This window comes from Bombus impatiens, unplaced genomic scaffold, assembly GCF_000188095.3.
Source record: "Bombus impatiens unplaced genomic scaffold, BIMP_2.2 scf_0261, whole genome shotgun sequence".
Taxonomy (NCBI): domain Eukaryota; kingdom Metazoa; phylum Arthropoda; class Insecta; order Hymenoptera; family Apidae; genus Bombus; species Bombus impatiens.
The window spans coordinates 188007-205520 of record NT_176680.1 but is presented as its reverse complement, the minus strand read 5'-3'; the positions used below and the strand labels follow the sequence as shown (position 1 = coordinate 205520).

Genomic DNA, 17514 nt, shown 5'->3' with positions numbered 1-17514 from the left:
GGGGGGGGGGGGGCGCACGTAATAGAACTATATTTCAAGTATAAATAAAACTATTTTTACATGTTTTATACTGTATTAATTTTGTCACACCATTGTAGTAACGATGGTAATAATGACAAATTTATAACTATCGACATTTGTTCAAATTATGTATTTCTACTAATCTTGGTGTACCTCACAGCGCCACGGTCAAGTTGAGTGCCGGTCACCGGTGGCCCCCATAGCACTCAACGTGTTAACGACTGGTCCCGGGCCGGAAAACTTTCTTATCGCGTTATTGCGTGGGAGAGATATATAAAAATTTTGTTTCCGCCATCATACGCAACGGACGTACTGCGAAAAGAACGCGAATATTTGTATTGAAAATAATAGAGGAATCGTTACGGAAATGGGGAGTTCGATACATTCGATATTCACATGGCCTCAGCCGAGCCTTGCAATTCGAAAGCGTCAAAAGTTGGGGCTAATTAGAAACTGTGGATAGAATTTAAAGTAATTGAGACAGGAAAGAAGAATTAAAAATCTAAGCAACTAAATGGAAGACATAAAATATAACGCAAAAGACAACGATGTCAACATGTCTAGCAAGAATGAAGAAAGCGATCAGGATGTAACAGCAGATACAGAAACATCGAGAAAAAGAATTCTAGTCGAACGATTTCTACCTTTACCTGCAACCACGAAAAATTTACGCTCACTCCAAACAGAAATAATATCAACGTATGAGACGTTGGGAGAAACATCAACTATAAAATGGTTAATAAACGATAAGTTCACAACTCCAGATGGATTTGAAGTATTACAGAATATCTCAGGACAGAAGAATTTCTTGCAAATGTGCCTCAGGAAAGAATATTCAAACAGTTGCTAACAAAAACAAACTCCTCCCACCTGTCTTCATAGACGATCATATATCATCGTTAACGGATTTATTAACACGAGTGATGAAGGTCTCGTATACATTAAAAACCATTGGAAACCAAATCAAAATTCAGACACTTTATCCTGATACATATCGTACTGCAATATAATCAGTATTTTCAAAAGAAAAGATGCAAGAGGAAGCTACTACACGTTTCAACCTCGCAAAAGGGAGCTATAAGGCTGTTTTTTCGACCATTCACGGAAAAACGCAATCGCGAGGAAGCGCGCCAACGGGAGTCATAAATTCTCGTTACGATTAGACAATCGACGCCACGAACTGATCGATCCCCTATTTCGATTAGGATAATAGAAGTGATTTAACGAGTAGAATACTTGATTAACAGTTCAAAGATATTATAGATTTCCAACAACTTTGTAGAGAAGCTAGTTACGCTGGTGCGTAAGGTATAAGTTAAGTAGGTGACTGATTGAAGGGTAAAAACCCGGTAAAGAGACGTTGACTGTTCTAAAGATGATGAACCAGCCAAGTTCGGTGACGATGCTGTCGCAAAAGAAAATTCTCGCTCGGTGGTGATCGCACTACCATTGGTCGCTTGCGGGTGGAACACCCACGTTTCCCTAATTTTTACTCGATGAAGCAATAACCATAAGGAAGCTCTTGATTCGAAGATTTTTTATGCCAATTGACGGCCTTAACGGCAAATCAAGAAGCCTCGTTTTATGACAGTTCCTTAGGTTTATCGCGATCCGCTTAATTCTATGTGCACAGCTGGTGGCCGCCTCGAACGTAAAGAGTCACCGGACGTAACAAAGCTAATTATTAAGGATCTCCACAGAGCGCAAGAGTTAGAGCAACAAGGATATGCAATCTTATACATAAGCAATGTAATCAGGAAAAGAACTACTAAACTGTTTCTGTGAAGGTAAAGAAAGGATTCGGAAATACAAATCGTTTAGTTTATTTTACACACAACAGCTATACAATATATCTTACACTCTGAAGACCTCGACAACCTTCTTGCACGCACGCTTGTTCTCAACCGACTCTTTCAGATTCTTCTAACATCTGGCAACAGTCTTTTGTCTCCACTAAGACCTGGACGCCCTCTAACGCTTACACACACATTCACACGTACAGTGTAAATGTATCATCTACCCAACAGTTTCCCATATTTACAATAGAACTTGCTTCAGTTCAATCTTTCTTATTACTAAAGTTGCACACGCAATGATGCAAGTGGAACTATCTAGACAACCAATATCTTACGCAGTGCTCCAGATGCCAACACATGGGCACACATACACACACGCGTGCGCGCACGCACAGTTATTATAACCTGAATACAGACGCAGAAAATGTTTTCGTGCATATCCATCCAAAAATTGTTCAAGTACGTACAGATTAAGTAAATCGGTATGCGTCAATTATAGTTGAGCACAGCCAATCAGATATAAAGGTCGCCAGATGAGGGAAAATCTAGTTAGAAAAACAATACCAGAAAGGTCAAGATAACTTGATTTTTCGCGAATAAATAAATAAACAAGATGAAGAAATAATAGGGGAACATTTGCAGACATAACAAATACCAATTCTAAAGATACATCGAGAACACAGAATTTAGTCGAAGAAACTTTTCCGGAACAAAATAACAACTTTAATGACATGCATATCGCGATTCAGAAGCCAACAGATAAGATAACCTCATTCATGAAATGATAAATCGATTCAGTACGTTCATGCAGTTATTAAGTAAAATCATCTCCCACGATGAATAGATTCAAACTAGTGGCGTAGAATTATGATGAATCACAAACCTAAATGGAAGAACTTCAAATATTCTTAATCATCCATGATATCGACCTATTGCAAGAGACGCAGAGGCAGACAGATCATATTTTAAAATACCAAGATTCCAGATATACGTTATACAAACGATGACAGGCAAAATTAGAGACATATCGGCTGTCATAATCAAAAAAAAAGAAAAGAGATTATACATTTTTATTTATTATTTCTTAGTACGTGCCTTTCAGCTTTGGACGAACTTTCGGTTTTGCATCTCCTATGTCTGTTTCTCTTCTTATATATTTACATCCCCTCTTTTCCACTCTATTCTATTGCATTCCCTTAATTATTCTATCTCTAAAAACTAAAACTAGAAACTACAAATTAACAACTAATGACTAAAAACTATTGCAACTTTGGTCCTTAGCCTCCTTGCTGTGCTTCTTTCCTGTCGTTTGCCCTTCTATTCTCTATTATTACTTTCAGTTTTGTTAAATCTTCTCCAGTCTCGTTTAGCGTTTTTCCTATGTCCTTTGATCCTCCCGTTATTTCACATTCTTCTATTACGTGTCTCAGGTCTTCTTCTTTCCTTTTACATAGCCTGTATCTTTCTTCTCCCTCCTCTTTCCAGTATTTCTTTGCTTTAGTCTCGTTTCCACGTCTGAATCTTGTTAACATTTTTCTGTCCTTCCACTTCATCCTCCCTTTTAAGTATTTTGGTAACAAAGGAATTATTAAACCAATAAATGCTAAGAGATCATCAGGTTAGAATTTAATTTCAAGGACCTTGTTGTAACATCTATCAACTAAAGCAATCAGATTTATAACGATACTGTTCAGCTCAATACTGCGGAGGGATACTATCCTATACCCTGAAGACGTGTTCGAATAATGCTAATTCCCAAACCAGGAGAACCTTTCGCCATACCAATAAATTACGAATTAATCATACTTCACCCAATCGTGTCTAAATTCGTCGGAAGAACAGTACACGCAAAAATGCTGCAAGAATATCAGAAAATCATATCCAATTGGGTTTCAAAAAGCATCACGGAATGATAACGCAAGTTCGAAAACTAGCGATGAAAGTGCTAAAGGTCTTCCAAGACAAAAATGCTACAACTGAATATTTTTAGATATGGAGAAAGCTTTCAATAAAATACCACGTGATAAATTCATCGAAAATCTAAAAGAAAAATTGACAGCAGACATCTCATCAATTTTGATCAACTGCCTGGTTTCTTCGTTAAAATTCTAAAGGAAATTACCGAAATGGGCGAATACATATCCAACGTGTCTCGAGGCAGTACTACGACTCACTTGTTTCAACATCAATTTTAATATACACATCAAATCCATGTAAAAAAATGTAGTATAATATTCTTACCTTCGTTGATGACATCATATTTACCTACTCTAGAACAGATCACAGGTTAAGAAATTATAACAAATGTTGGAAATCATCATCGACCTCGCATGGAAACAGCATATACATAGAATCAGACAAAAAGCAAATGGTACACTGGTTAAATTCTGGTGGCTGCTCAAAGGAACATCACAATTTAACCTTAAATCTCGTACATTATTGTACAAAGCCATGATTAAGCTACTATGGAATTGTATTGTGGACTGCGGCAGCTATCCCACCTAAGTTCAGAGCAGTGAGAAAAATACTAAACGTTTAGTGGTGCGTAAGAAGAGATAATATGAAAAAGGCCCTCGAGCTTAAGTCAGTAGAGGAAGTTGCTATTGTACAAAGCTTTAAAACTATCCAAATCCTACTGTGTCTCAGACTGTTTTCAGAAATTCCAATAGGTAAGAAGAATTAAGATAAAACATCCTTTGGACAACTATCGTTCTACCGCTCCAGGTCGCTGAACTGAAGAAAACAGAAAGACGAGATAGCATACAACTAGTAAATAAGCTCGCTCAAAACATTGTAACGGTAAAAGTATATTTAAAAAATGTAGAAATTCTCGTATAGTGATTAAATACAGAATAAACGATATAATATAGAAGGAAAAAGAGCAGAAATAAGAAACGATAGAGAAACAGTAGAGAAAGAACACGAAGGAGAAATTGGATATTGAAAGGGTTTGGTCGTCAAATGTGCAAGATCGAGGATAACCAACCGCGAGCAAATCCTGAGAAAGCAAGCAGAGGACGAATAAGTTTAAGAATGTACGGGGAAGAGAAAGTTTGGCGAAAAGAGGCTTTTCTAGTTTCTGACAAGGACGTGATGGCAGTGACGTAACTGCCACAGTGTCAGTTTAAAGGAATGCAGATTTTTTTTCGCTCATTCGATATTTTATGATTTAAGGGAAGTTTATGCGTGTACCATTTGCTTGCATTGGAACTTCAAACTATGTTATTGTGTAATTAGCTGGCAATTATCGAATTCATTTTTGTTCTGCAAAAGATCATAAAATTAGTTCGATATTAATGGAATTTTTGAAAATAAATTACCATTTATCTAACCCACTTTAGCTATAAAATCATCATGCTGGAAATGTTTTGAGTATATTTACATGGAAAAACGTGTGTGTAAAATAATCTTTAAATTTGTTGCAGCCATTGTTCAACTCGTTCTCAGTTTCTCCTACAATTACCATACATGATTGAACGATTATATAATTAATGTTGATAGGGTTAACAGAAATATGATTTTGAGCTGATTGTTTAGATAGTAGAATATACCTGTCGGTTAATTAAGCATTGCGACACGCGATGTTTAACAAAGCACACGATCTATGGCTATAAATCGTTGAGTATGATATATACTCATTATTACGATGATTATGTATGATGATTATAAAAAACAATTCATATATATGTTTCTTTGTATGTTTATCGTGCATGCGTGTATAAAGTATATATACACACAAGATAAACGTACAAAGAAAAAATCATTTACCTATTTCATAAATTAAAGTAACAGGTAGAGTACGTTCCATTTTAATCTCTAAATGAATTTATCTTGAAAATGAATAATTTCAAAAATTTTAAAAAGAATAAATATTGAGAATTGTAATGTTCATAATAAATTTTGTTAATAATGAATACATTCTTGTACTCAAATTGATGAAAATTTTGTAGAGTACTATCAAGATATGTCACTACACCTTTTCTTTATCTTTTCTTTTCTAGCAATCGATAAATTCTTTAAACTTATTACTTGAAATAACTTTGCAGTGACTAGTTGCATAAACAAAAGAAGTATTTGCAAACGGCTAGCACGGTTTATGATACGAAACTACTAAAGCTATTTTTGAGCAAGCCAATTAGCTTCCAATAGCTCTCCTTAATGTATCATTTCTTTAATGTACTCGAATTTTTAAATTGCTTGTGTCGCTAGCAACAACGTCCTAGATTTTTGCAAAGCGTCCACAATACAAGACCAGGTGGTCACGATCTGCTGTCACAAATTTGGGGCTCGAGAGAAATCCCGTTACGTTGTCAACTTCCCTCCGGTAACACTACTCTTACCAAATCGTATCTAAAAACAAAAACAAACAAACAAAATCCTGTTAAAAGTACACAGCGCGGGTAGCATGATTTGGCGCGCGGTCGAAAGCAAATATTGATTAGCTAATTCTTACCTTAGTGGTAGCTAATTAAAAGTACTCCCAAAGTGCACAAAGTTTTTCACGAGAAAGTACAAACAGAGCAACTTAAATAACGTAGAGCCTTCGACGAGTACAGAATATTGACACTTGGGTGTAAAAATAAAATATTGAGAAACTGAACGCTGTGGTTTAACATAACACGGATCCAACGATCCCTTCAACTTCTTTATACAATAATTAATATTAAATAAATTTTCGCTGACAAGAAACAGGTCTTAGATAAAATATTTATTCAAGTTTAAGTTAACATAAAGTTATAATAAAAAATACGTAATAATTTTGTCTACTATTCACAAAAAATACAGGGTGGTTGGTAACTGGTGGTACAAGCGGAAAGGGGGTGATTCTAGGCGAAAAAAGAAGTCGAAAATATAGAATACAAATTTTTCGTTCGAGGCTTTATTTTCGAGAAAATTTTAGCTCGGTACGCGTGTGGTACGTTATAACGGATCTGACTGTAGATTTTTGTCTCGATGGAAAAATTAAAAAAAAATTTTAAAAACAAATTTTTATTCTATATTTTCGACTTCTTTTTTCGCGTAGAATCACCCCTTTTCCGCTTGTACCACCAGTTACCAACCACTCTGTATAATAAAAGAATATTAGCTTTCAGCACTTTATGTAAATGAATTGTAAAACACTGAGAGATTGTACTAATTACTTTTATAAGAAACAAGATAAAAATTTACATTTGATAGGATGTTTTGCTATTTTATACTCAGTCTTTATCTCCTTATTATTTTATACTCAATCAATTTTTTTATAAATTAACTATTTTCTGTCCTTCTTAATACGAAAAGAATAAATTAATTCGATCATTAATGCTTAGCTACAAAAAAAGTTATCACAACTAGGACCTATTTTTCTCGAAAAGTTCTTTTTTCTTTTTTTTTTATTTGGTAGACTATTTACAATCAATTCTCATTGAGAATTATAAGTAAATTATTTTGGCGTGGTACTGTAACTTGGATTATAATAGTTTATTACTATAAACTATTGATTCTAGCTGAACCTATGTTTAAATCTAGAGGATAATATCTTTTTAGCCTGCGGATCTGATCCATCGTGTCAAGTAATTGAGTAACTAATGGGTTTTGGTGGTTGTTAACTCTTATGTTATACCTGTTACTGAATTTGGATATTTCTTCTTTAACTGTGAGTATCTTAAGGTCTCGATGTATCGTTTCGTTGGTAACGTACCTGGCGCATCTATCAAGGATCTTAGAGTTTTCGATTGGAATCGTTGAAAAATTTCTATGTTGCAATTACTCGCTGTTCCCCATGGTTGGATCCTATAGATCCAAACATGTTTTAATATGACCTTATATAGCATTAGTTTACTCTGCACGCTTAAGTTGTAACGTCTGTCAATGAGCCAGTAGTTTCGATTTAAGTTGTTTGGATTTATCTACGATGTGTCGTTTACTGTTTTCTGACACCGAAACACTCTGCGTTGTCGTCTCGATGACCTGCGGAATGTTCGCTAGTCCACCATGTTGGTTTTTCTATCGCTTGTAGAGGATGGTTGGTCGCGTGGTAGTTTGAATGACGAGATTGCTCGATGTTGATGCCGTCAAATATATTTGAAAATAATTATAAATACAGAGTCGACCGTAGATTGCTCGATACGGGTCGTTAAAAGAATGTTCGCTAAGACGCTCAGTACTAACTGATTCGCTAAAGATTGTGTGTTGATCGCTAATAAAATCGCTCGAGACTGAGACTGAAAAACTGGTCACCTTACGATCGTGCTCGTTTATTTATACTGGTCGAGGGGGTACCGGAAACTTTCCATTCGCCTTTGTTTGACGGTTACACGTAGCTGCGACATTGTTTTGTCCGGAGTTGGTTTATTATTACATTATGACTATCCTAACGATGTCGGTACTCCGAGGCAAAACAACAACGTGGCTCGAATTGTCCTCTTGCTCATGTGCCGCTACACGCTAATTTATGGCTAGGTGACAATTGAGTGAGCTTAAAGACCCTGCGTATGTATGCGAGGCTGTGAGAAATGTCTATTATAAATTATAACTCATAACTCAATAATTAAAAATGAATATCGTCAATGTATTACGTTTGGGTTTGGGTGCTACTCGGCTGTGAGAAATGTCTATTATAAATTATAAATTATAACTCAATAATTAGAAATGAATATCGTCAATGTATTACGTTTGGGTTTGGGTCCTACTAGGCTGCTCCGAGGCAGCCCAAACATTTGCGTAAAATAACAATAATTATTTTTCTCGTAAAATAATATCGATTATTCATTCGTCAACTATTTTTATGATTAACGTGTCATTATCTCAAGCAAGTAACGTCGACCGCCTTATGGCGCGGCAACAGGATGGGGAAGACTAACCCAACCCCAAATCCAATACATTGACGATACTCACTTTTAATTGAGTTATAATAGACATTTCTTGTTACCTCGCATATGGTGTTATGCACGGAGGCTTGTCGCGCATTATCGACCACTGGAGTAGACAGGGCTCGGCTGTAACTGTAAGAAATTTTAAGGGATGATTCTTGAAACGAAAATCAAGAATAAAAAAAAAATTGTGTCTTCGGCTTCGTTTTTTTGTTATTAAGAATTAAAAATCGGCCGAAATATTCCTGTGTGCGAGCAAATCTTCTTACATGAATGGAAGTAGGTCAGCTCAAGCAGCGTAGTACACAGCGATTCTCAAATCAAACGATACATGGGCAGTGTCACGTCGGAGACGCAAGAAATCACGAGACCGATAGATCACCGGTGATCTTGTCACGTAAACTTGACGGTTGGATGATAAAATAAAATAGCCGAGTCGCAACACAACTATCAATTTTGCTTTTATTAACACGCAATGGAATATACACTGAATTAACACATATAAATCATGATTCACTCCAACAACTTTATGTAGAAACTAGTTACACTGATACTTTAAAGTACGCGCCCGGTCTAAGGGTAGAAACTCGGAAAAAAGGTGTTAACTATTCTAAAGATAGAGACTGAGTAGTTTAGTGACGATGTTGTGGCGGAGGAAAGCTAGGGATGGGTGTGTCTGAGGCCACGAGATGAGCTGATTCGTTAAGGACAATTTTGGTTAGGAAAGCGAGGGCGATAGACATTGCTTTTGATTGGAGCACAAGAATCCTGGTGGACTAGAAAGGCTCTTAGCCGCCCTTGAGAGAAAGTTGCTAACTGAAAATACCGAATGTGAGAAAACAAACTTTGCCGCATCTTCTCATAGTAAACAAAAATGTAAAGAACACTGGAAATAGAAGATGCTTGTTTTTGGTCTGATGAACCTTAACTATGAAAATGCCAAGGATGCGTAGACATCTGGATGCCATCTTGCCCTCGGTGTGTGGCCTGATCACTGTTGTGCATTGAGATTTTTTTTTTATTTATTAAAATTTACAATCAATTCTCGCATTGAGAATTTTCAGTCATATTTTCTGGCGTGGCGCAGTGACATGGCTAAATATTTATAATAAGTTAATACTTATTATAGATAACTATAATTTATAAGTAAGTATTATAAATAAGTAAATATTAATTAATTTAGATAACTAATTAAGTGAATCTAACGTTTAGGTCTAGCGGGTAGTGCCTCTTCAGCCTGCGAATCTGGTCCGTCGTATCGAGTAGTCCAGTGATTAGGGGATTTCGGTGTTTGTTGACTCTTTCGCTATATCTGTCGCTATATTTTGCTCTTTCCTCTTTGACTGTGGGTATTTTGAGGTCGCGATGTATTGTTTCGTTGATAACATACCACGGTGCAACTGTTAAGGTTCTTAGCGGCGTTTTCGATTGGAAGCATTGAAGTATTTCAATGTTGGAGTTACTTGCTGTTCCCCATAGTTGAATTCCATAGGTCCAGACAGGTTTTAGTATGGCTTTATATAGCATTATTTTGCTGTGAGTGCTTAAGTTGGAGCGACGGCCAGTGAGCCAGTAAAATTTTTTAAGTTTAGCCTTGAGTTGCTTCGATTTGTCTATGATGCGTTGTTTCCATGTCAATCTCCTGTCCAGAGTCATGCCCAGATAACTGACTGAATCCTTGTTAGGAATTGTGATATTGTTAATGGTCACCCGAGGGCAGGTTTGTTTTCGCAGCGTGAAGATTACCTGTGTGGATTTATTTTCGTTAATTTTGAAGCCCCATTTGTGGAACCACTTTTCCATAGAGTGAAGGCCTCGCTGGAAAGTGTGGGATGCCATTATTGGGTCTGAGTGGGATGCTAGTAGTGCTGTGTTGTCAGTAAATGTCGCTGTTGTTATCTCTGCTAAGGTTGGTAAATCGGCAGTGTAGATGGAGAGTAGGATGGCAGTAGGGGTCCAAGTATACTGCCTTGGGGTATGCCGGCTTCTATTGGAAATGTAGCGGTTGTGGCGTCTAAGTATTTGACCATGAATTTTCTATTGGTTAGGTAGGATTTTAGGGTGGAGTAATATGTGTGTGGTAAGATTTTGTTCAGTTTGAAGAAAAGTCCTTCGTGCCACACTTTGTCGAATGCCTGTTGAATGTCTAGGAATACCGCAGAGCGGTATTTTTTCTTTTCTAGGTTTTGGCTTATATTGTGTGTTAAACGATGAATTTGTTCTATCGTAGAATATTGCTTCCGAAAACCGAATTGATGATCTAGCAGTGTTTTTAAATCCTCTATGAGTGGAAGGAATCGATTCGTGAACATTTTTTCGAATAGTTTTGACAAAGTGGGTAGAAGGCGAATTAGGCGGTAGGAGCTAGTTTCTTGTATTGATTTTCCGGCTTTAGGGATGAGAATTATCATTGATATTTTCCAGGGCTTCGGATAATATTCAAGACGAAGGATTGGATTGAAAATTGATGTGATGAGTGAAATCCCTTTTATGGGAAGTTTCTTGATTGTTTGATTACCTATTTGGTCATGCCCCGATGCTTTTCTGGGATTTAGGCGACGGATTAATTCTGTAACCTCTAAAGAAGTGAAAGGTTTAATAGGAGGAGACGGATTTGGAAGGGAGAGTGCAGATATTCCGTTATTTCCGGGGAAATATTGGAGGAATGAGGTTTAAATACGTTGGATAGATGTTTAGCGAACAGGTTGGCTTTTTCTTTAGGGCTACGTGCCCATCCGCCTCGCGGGCAGCGAATTGGAGGGGTCACGTAGTTGGCGATCGAAGAGTTGTGATGATAAAAAACAACCAAAAGAAAAGAAAGGTGCTAGTATTGCAAAGAGAGAAGCCAAACATAGAGGCAGACCGAGGAGATCGGATAAAGTTGAAGTTAAAAAAGATGAAGATACAAGAAAGATCTTACAAAATGAAAAGAGTGGATTAGAAGAATAAGGAAAAGTCGAAGAAAAACAAAAGAAGAAACTGCAGAGACAGAAGTCAGGCCAAAAAGTATATTAAATAATAAGTGCGATTTACTTGATACCGAAAAAGCTATTGACATTAATGATACTGTTCAAAATATTAAATTTACCGAAGGTAGAAGCCACACTGAAAATGATATGGAAGATGTAGTAGAAGATTCACAAGAATTATCTAATAAAAGTAAATTATCAAAAATAAGAATTGCACTTAACATAACTGAAGATACAAAAACTATTTTACAGAATGAAAAGAAATCATTAAAAGGAGGAAAAGAAGTATGAGAAAAGAAGAAAATGTACAGATTGAAATCACAAACCCTCATCGGTCAACATCTTTCAGATCGGTCGCGTAAACTGTGCTTATAAACTTGTGTTATTTAATAAAGTTCTATAGAAAAGAAACATAAAGTTGAGTTACGGCTCAACCTTCTTGTCTTTAAAACCTAAGCCTTAATTTTATTTGACAAATCCTTCGTCGCCTGTCAACTGTCTATGGTCTGTCCTCGTCCCAGTCTATTGTCTATACGCTGTCGATAGCTTCAGTGCTTGAGAAAACTAAAAAGACTAGATGTAGAGTTTTCTTAGAAGTGGTGACCAATTAAACAACAATTGACTGACACAGTGACGAATATAAAATTCTTCGGTTGACAAAATGATAACTAAATCTTCGGTAGACGAACGGTAATTAATTATTGACTTCTCTGAGTCGCTACATTTATTTATATCCGTCGGAGATGAAAAAACATCGGGGTCTCTCTTTTGGAAATTTTTCTGAACATCCCCAACGTTTGTTCAAACTGCCGACTTTTAAACTGTCAGTTTAAACCGACAGTTTTAAACTGTCTTAATATCGTTAAAAAACATAATTAGGTAAATATAAAGACATAGGTAAGTTTTCGCAAGATATAGATTTTAGCGGCTCTAACTATCTTTCACTTCAAATACTATAAACACGGTTTCAAATAAAAGGTTTTAAATTACCTTGATTCACATGATCTTTTTTTCCTAGTGAAGATCATCGGCAATTAAGACCAATTTCACTGATAACTCGTTGATATGGAAACTCGTAGAAAAAGATGTCCTGAACAACTTCGATTTCGAATTCGAAACAATAGGTCTTTTTAAATTAACGTGTGAGTCTATAGAATCATCAGAACTTTGCCACTTACTCGCTAGATTTATTTGCTTATTGGAAAACTTTATATCGTAAAAAATGGAATATATTAAGTCACTTACAATACAAGTATAACTAACTTAACTATACACAATTATTATAATTGAAAATCGAAGGAGAAAAACAGATAAATAAATTCTTGTTGATTTTGTGATTTTAATGTCACTTTACGATTAAACGATATGAAACGTCTGCAAAAAGGCGAAATATAGATTATTAATATGCACATTATACGATATGTTAATAATTAATAAGCTTTGCTATTGTAGCATATAGAGTTCATACCTATCGATTTTACTAAAAGAGTGAACAATTTTGAAAATCTCGAGTGATTCTTGAATTCGCCGATAAACGATTGTAATTATAATATACATTAATTGTCCATTAATTTGTCACTAATTTGCATATTTTAATAAAATTACTGTTACTACAAATCAGTCAAATTATCCCGGTACTTATGAGCGGCAGTATATATTTTCGCTTCGATTCACGATTGTGGGACCCTTTCCTGCGAATCGGCGTGTCGTCACGCGACGATGGGCAGATGAGCAACGTGTACCACGGTTCACTTATAGCCTGCGTGCATGCACGTTCTCAAACACTGCCAAACCTAACCCACACCTGTTGACCGGTCACACGGACGATCAACCATGCGAGATGCACCTGCCATTACATTTATAAGTTTTGTTTGTGTTTCCACGACGATGCCGCACCCTCCTTCACTTAGAAGACGCCCTAGAAGGTGAGACCCTCTTCCTTCTTTTCGAATCGCTGTACAATCCACCTCTCTGTCAGTGTTCGAATGCGCTTTGACCAGCGTGCTTTCTCAGTTCTGACGAAACGTCTGGAAACCGATTGAAGAATCGTTTGAATCGCTACTTTCTGCGTCTGAAACGAAAGTTCGGCCATCGAGTGTGGGTACTGTGAAGGTGGGAAAGTTAGCTTCAGTTTTTGAATACGGTGGTGTACAGGATTGGTGAGCAAGTGGTTGTAAGGGCACACGTGTTCGCGATGCTCTATACTGTGGGAAACTGTGACTGTGGCTTTTGACCGACCGTCACGTGTGAACTCGACGAACTTCCAACGAAACTGAGCGATTTCGAAAGGTAGAAATAGAAGGGTGACTCGTAGTTGAAATTCAGCGGTTACCTAATCACTTTCTCGTGATAATGATGATAATAGAAAGCTGTGGTCGGATCCCAGTGATCTTGAAAAAAATAAAATTCTGTCGACATTAAGGGCATCAATCAGATTGTGCGTGCGTATATAACTCGACTCGTGAGTATTAGATTAGATTTGGGTTATTCTTTACTTTCTCACAACATATAGATTCTCATCGACTGCATTTGTATATTAATGACTCATGAGTATGCTAAAAATTTATTCAATTATTCTTTTTGTTACTCGTACCTTATAACAGAGTGATTAAGGGGGTGTCCTGAATTGGAATGTTCTAAAGCAGCGTCGTTTTGTAATTTTTTTTAGAAGGGAAAGAAAGAAATAATGTTATTGAATTTTGAGGCATGCCTTTATATATATTTAACGAATACAAAAAAATTTTTTTAAAGTAAATAACGAATCCAATCCAATAGCTTTAAAATTAGTGTACTCACAGATTATAGTTTCTTATATTTAATTGCAATAATAGCATTGACTATTTTATGCTTTCTTGGGGCATACGAAAATTAGGTTGACGAAATAAAATAAATAAATGAAATAAAAAACATAAAATATAATAAAAAGAAATAAAGTAATATATGATAATATAAATAGAATAAAACAAAATAATTAACGAATCAATTTACAAATAGAAAGTTTTTACAAGCTTGTAAGTAACATTATGTCTAATTACATTTTAAACTGTTTACGGTATTATCGCTACTCGTATAACATTTTTAATTTCATCATTCAAAGAAATATGTTTACTGAAGTTGATGCAGAAAGTCGGTAGGCGCCACTTTCTAACCACCAGTATGTATCCAAGTTTTGCCTATGATTATATTGTTCAAGTCTGGGATTTCGTAATTAATAGTGTAAATTTACTCAGTAATTCTGTTGTATATCAAATTTTTTTATCTATTTCGTTTTTGATTACACGATGTCAATGGATCAAACATCTAGATTCGCGTCTAATATATTGTTCGAAATCCAATGCTCAAAAGGAAAAATCATTAGCACTTCCGTAATCCGGAAGGATAGCGGAAGCCCTCCGCGGTCCTTGCAAAAAGATCTGCCAAGTGCCGCCGAAAGGCGACAGTGCCTTACCATTTATATATGTGTTCTACCCTTATTTAATGAAGTGTTAAACGTCTCTCCTTTCATACTACAAAAAAAATTTTTTTTTTTACGTGGAGGAAATCTTCATAGACACCTTACCACCCTTGCACAGGTGGGCAGAAGGTGGTAGTGACAGATTCTTACCGGCTAAAACCTCCACGGGCAAGACGACGGTAGACCAGTGTTGTGCGAGTTGATCGTCGGGCCCCTGTGTGCTTAACACGAAACCCGTTCAACCAAGTACTCCCAGAAAGTAAATCCACAGCATATGCAAGGGTGGGGCTTGGCGCCGCTTGCGTGCTTGTATATAGTAAGAGGAATCTTAAAACCCTTTTTAAAGGTATACAGTATGCCGAGAATTCGAACTCGCGACGCGTCGTCTTCAGTTCTGGGCTTTAACGAGCGTAGCTGGCATTCACGCCGAGGTTCTAGCTGATTTGAAAGTATTTGATACTTAATGTGGCAATGTATATCATAGGAAGTATTCTAATTAGCCTCTCGAAACAGATGTACTTTTTTCATAGCCCTATCAAAATACAAGGGGCAAAGGTAAATAATTCCCTTAATTAAAACTATTATTATTAAATCTATTATAAAGCTCTTAATATATTTTTGCTGCTGTTATATTTCTTGTAGTAAGAGTAGTGTTGAGAGGCAAGAAGAGGATCCTAAGTGCCCTAAAAGTTCGTCAAAAAGTTTATTTAAATAATTGTTATAGCACCTTAAAGTTTATTTTTTCTTTTTACAAAACACATTTTTTCTGTAAACCCGCCAAAATTTGTAATTTCACACTATTTTCTGCCTTTTTTTTTTAGTTCATCGAGGAGAAAAATATATAATTATTTAACACTTTTTTGATTTTTTTTGTTTTGACCAAGAATTACGAGGTGGATCTTTCACGCCGAATGAAAACTGCAGCTCATGAAATAGGCTTAGAAATCTGTTATAATCCTTTCTTTTACTTTAAAAAAATTTTTTTTGTATTCGTTAAATATATATATAATCATACCTCAAAATTCAATAACTTCATTTCTTTCTTTCTCTTCTAAAAAAAATCACAAATAGACGCTGTTCTCGAACATTCTAATTCAGGACACCCCTTTAAAAAAACATCCCGCTTAAATCTGTGAAAGTATTTCCGACAAGTAACGAAGTATTTTATTTTTTTCAAAGTTATTGCGGGGCGACCGGCCACTTTTACTATTTTTTTTGTTATATGTGCATCTCGACAAAGTGATTAAAAATTCAAATTTATGACGAAGTAGCTTTTCGAAAAGTTTGTTAAAAATTGTTGATTCTGTACGAATGGAGATTTAAAAATATAATTCTTTCAAATGTTCATGAAAAGCTTTACTTACAGATACACTAAAGTTCGTGCAATTAACAGCATAAAGAAATTAAATTCTTTGTAAAAATATTATAGCTCCTATATATTCGGGCATTTTGGGCAGTCTGTTATTAGAAAACAATAGAATGTAATAAATGTTAACTATTAGATTCGTATAAAACCATTGAATTAAAGTATGCACTTACCTGTCATAGATTTACGAATAGTATTTTGCAATGAAATATACAATTCGTCGATGTACCTGTTGATTTTAAATATCATCGCTTGAATTAACGTCGCTGATCTTTTTTATTTATTTCAAAAAAGCTTTTTCATCTTAAAATCATCATAAAATTATACAAAATAGTTTTGATATAATACTATCAAGATTGGTACATACGAATGTCAATTTTATTATTCTATGTTAGTTTTTAATGTTTATAACTAAACTCTTGTTTTTTAAAAAGGAAAAATATAGAAACAAGAATAATTAATAGCTTTTTAGTTTAATTTGAAAATCGGGCATCAATAATTATTACGAATAAACCGTTTATGGCTAATATAACGATGTACTGAATAAAATAAGATTAGCTATATTACAATTATAGGATTATTACTATGTATTACTATTATTATTATTATTATTATTATTATTATGTATATTAATATAATGACGTTAAATATTAATTTTAAAGCAACAGAATATTCTACGATAAGTAGCTATAATAATTATAAAAGGTAAGATCTATAAAAGTCATTTTATTCGTAATTTTGTGATTAAATTAAATTTCATAAAAAATAGTCCAACGTCCGAATATTTTCGAGCGATAGTGCATTTACAAGAACAGTATGACTTTCGGAATTACGTCAATACTTTCCGCAGCGAAAGAGCAAAAAGAAGAAAATTGGAACAATGTTTGCTTCTGTATGAATGACGTTTGTTGCATCCGATACTTTCGATAATTAACGTTAATTATAAAACAAGAAATTAATTTATCTCGATCGATATGACTATATCGATCGAATTCTCGCATTGCAATCTACTCGCATAACTTTCGCGCTTCGCTTTACAATTAAACGCATCACGCGT

General features: G+C 35.4%; 1 protein-coding gene, 1 long non-coding RNA gene and 1 other non-coding gene across 3 annotated transcripts in view; 1 reads left to right on the top strand and 2 right to left on the bottom strand.

The window, feature by feature from the left end:
• Positions 1-17514, top strand: part of LOC100740896 — a gene marked incomplete at its 3' end in the record, with an annotated part of 216037 nt that overhangs the window by 14760 nt on the left and 183763 nt on the right.
• Positions 63-10144, bottom strand: LOC117151535. The gene is made up of 3 exons (XR_004461531.1): positions 10132-10144; positions 8079-8084; positions 63-174 (listed from the first exon to the last, which is right to left on the bottom strand). It is a non-coding gene; the product is annotated as an uncharacterized LOC117151535 (long non-coding RNA).
• LOC112212667 lies at positions 15043-15149 on the bottom strand. Its single transcript, XR_002946494.1, has one exon. It is a non-coding gene; the product is annotated as a U6atac minor spliceosomal RNA (small nuclear RNA).